The following is a 3836-nucleotide window of genomic DNA, read 5'->3' on the forward strand; positions in this document are numbered from 1 at the left end:
ACGTGACACAGGGCTTGCATTCCGAAACCTTTTTCTCGCTTTTTGCTTGGTTCAGACCCTTAAAAAAAAGACTCTCGTCGCGCAAAATAATTTGACCACTGCTTTGTTCAACTCTTTGCAATGTTCAATGCAGTCAATTTCTGGAAACCACTTAGAGATCGTAGAAGACTGGCTACTAAATTTGAATAAAGGCGCAGTGTGCTAAACACATGTGTCAACTTAGTTTGCATAGTCTCTACCAGGTTTTACAGAGACTCTGATCGATACAGAAGTCCCTTTAGATCCCAATTTCTAGTCGCTTGCCTTCGCAGCTTGTCGAGTCATTTGGGCGATCCTCCAACAAATTAGGGTTATCGGGCCACTTCTTTGCTGGTACGTAGTCCGATGAAGCAGCATTTCGTGCTTTTCATTCTTTAGGCAAACTCTTCGATATATATTTGGGCAGGCTTGGGATTAAGCTGGGTACCACATTATCTCCTAAACTTGTCTTATCATGCTGCATTCTTTCTGTCCTTCCACAATATGCAAGAATATGCAATATGCGCGCTGAATATAGAAAGCAAGCGAGAAGACATAATTTTCATGTAAATAAATCTATTTATCGAAAAGCAATGCCCGAGGTATTAAGAGTGCCACAAAGCGTTCAATACCCTCACTTGCCGATAAATAAATCTATTTATAAAAAAGCAATGCCCGAAATGTTAAGAGCACCACAAAGCGTTCAATATCTTAACTTGCCGATGCCGTCCACGCATGCACACAAGTGTTCTCTGCCCTTAAATAAATTCAATACATTTACCATGCGTCAAAATGTTTTTTCGCTGACGGTGGAATTTTCCTGGAGCGCTTTGTCCAAGCTTGCGATGGTGCGCTCCTATTTTGCTAACCTGTCTTTGCATGCCAGAACGCACAAGAAAGGCAAAAATTTTCAGCCCCCGATCTGTATCCCGCGTTGCACCCAGGCACAAAACAAGCCCGCAGTGTTTTTTTCTTGTTCTTTGTAGGCGCCTTTTAGTCTTTTAAGGGAAACACAACAAAGTCGTCGCACCACGCGGAACACAAATGATGCTGAGAAGCACTTGCCGTGAGTCACCAGTAGCCACCATTGGCGTACACTGTACCTGCAGCCGTACCTGTGGCCCTGCTAGCAGCAGTGCCTCCGATCGCCGCGCTAATTCAAGGCGTAGCGGAGATCTCGCGCACTGCGGCACCGCTCGCCGCTCGGCAAGGTAAACACGGCTCGCTTTTCACACCTTCCCATTCCAGCCACTCTACTAGTACAGTGTCTAGAAATATACTACTAGAGCTTTGGAGCATGGCTATGGTGGTTAGAAGTAGAGGTGTGCGCCGACTGGTCGGCGCGCCGCCGCCAATAGTTTTCACCGCGCCGCCGCCGCCGACGCGAACTGATCGGCGCGCCGCCGCCGCCGCCGACGTTTTTCATCGGCGCAATCGGCGCGCCATTTATGCGCCAGTACGGACTTTTCATAGATTTCTCTTCTTTTTCATCTTGATTTATAGCCTCGTTTCACATTTTATGTAGCCAGTAAAAACCAGGCTTCTTAGTTATCTTCATCCAGCTTCAGAGGCCGAGAGTACCACTATGAACAGCGGAACGAGTTCGGCGGCCGCTGCATGAAATGACATATTGGACAAATTGACGAAAAATAATTGTAACAGTTACAGTAAAGCATAGACACTGCCATCTTAGGCTCAAAAGCAATTTTTGCTGTTTTTTTTTGTCGTAATTAGCTATGATTATGGTGATACGACGTTGAATGTAATGGCCACGCGTTTTGATGCGTGCGAGTTCGCCATAGCACAATTCGAATATTCATACGGATGAAAAACGGCTTCATTATCAGTCCAAGATGGCAACCTATAATTGTGCCCGAAACAGGGCGTATATAAAGAAGAAATGAAGTGGTAGCAGTGCAGCACGAACGAATGCAGCGCGTTAGATGAAGGGAGGAGGAGGAATAAATGAGGAAGGACAGGGAGGTTAGGCGTTAGATGAAGAACTACACAAAACCCCGAAGGACGAAATCGAAAGGGAGAAGTTTAATGAAGATTAAAAGCGTCGAAGCATAATACATGCTCGAACCTACTCAGGGTATATCAGCACCTGTCCGTGGTGTTATAGTTGATAATTTTCGAGGATGACCACCTATATGCAGCGTCTGAACATGCTGCAGAAAATATTCACCGTCTGTTTTATTGTTTAACTTATCTGTTTGTACCGGCCTTTTAAGACATTGGATTCCCGGGATGAAGATGCCAAGGCAGTAAGATGGCAAGAGAGAGAGAAAGGAAGGCTGGGGGATTAACCATATCTTGGCATACGGTTTGCTGCCTAGCACTGGGGGTTGAGAAATAGGGACAAGAAAGGGCGTGTAGAAAGACAGAAAATAAAACGCATGTGCACTCATGAGTAAGATGGCAAACTTAACAGAGGATTTATTACATTCTGTACAGACAGGGCGAGAGGTCTCTTGCGAATGAGCTGGGTGGCTCACTATAAAGTGTACGTTTTGACTTAATCAGGGAATGGGTCCAGAATGCGCTGTTGAATCACGAGACACACACGCCATTTCTGACGGTGCCGCTCACACTCGCTCAAGTCAAGGTCTTTGATAGGGGCGTGGCCACCACACTGCACCTGTGACACCAAGAAACCATTGTGGTCGTCTCGTCGAACGTCTTATGGTGTCGGAATGCCACCTTACTTCCCGGCTAAGATGAACAGTACACGGCGGACAGCAGGCTGGCAGCCCTTCGGTGACTTGTTTGATGAACAAAGAACGCGGCCCTCCCCCGTTGGCCCAGGGGCCGCGCGTAACAACGGCTATCCAGTGGTGAGAAGAGGCGTAATAAGCTTGTCTGAGACCACCAGATTTAAAAAGAACAAAACAAAATTTAAAAACTCGCCAGTAGACAATTTACAAAAGACGGCTGGATTCATCAAAAATCCAGAGACTGACATTTGAGCGACATGTCATATATGACATAGTTCAGCAAACTGGTTTTCATGACGTAACTTGAACGGACCTACTGGCACTGGGAGAGGTTAAGAATAATTGTCACTGACAGATGTGCTTCTGTTGCGAAGGTAATGCTCAGAGTCAACCAAATAAAACTTAACATTATATTCAAGTCTTGATAAAAAAATAAGTCAAGTTAGAAGGCTCCTGAGGTGACCAAATAATAAATTACTTCACCATACTTTATGAAGAAGTAATTTGGAAATAAATAATGCAACCGCTGTTTATATGACATTCAATGACGTGACCGCAATCAACGGTGTGTCGTCGCTATAAAACTGGAAAGTTAGATGTGGACCCGATCGGGCGAATGCGGCGGAGAACGAATATGTCACGTAATAAAAGCGATGTGATGTTGCACATTTATATCTTTACAACTCCGTGCCCTTCTGCTTGCTCGTGATGTGTTCGAAGGAGCTAGCCAAGTCTCAGGTAGAAGTCAAGCAGAGTAGCCGGGGCTGATAAGAGAAACGTTTATGTTCACTATTTACACACTAAAGGTAGCATCATGGAAGCTTGATGAGAGCTTCTGAGAGCTGGTTCAGCGCGTCTTGTTGCTCGCGTTTTAAGCCGTGGTCTTCCTAAAATTCTCTGCAGGAGAAAACAATAGACAGTTTGCAATAATCTGCAAGGCAGCTTTTCTGTAAGGTTAGTTTTCCAACCATAAACTCTCGTTCACAGACTGCTTTTCTTGCTCATTTTGTTTTTGCCATTCATCTTTTTGAGATCTTGTTGTGCTCGCGTGCCTTTGCTGGAATTTGGAGAGGTGACATTTTGTTGTACTCGCGTGCTCGC

Source organism: Rhipicephalus microplus, chromosome X (assembly GCF_043290135.1).
Source record: "Rhipicephalus microplus isolate Deutch F79 chromosome X, USDA_Rmic, whole genome shotgun sequence".
NCBI classification, from domain to species: Eukaryota; Metazoa; Arthropoda; class Arachnida; order Ixodida; family Ixodidae; genus Rhipicephalus; species Rhipicephalus microplus.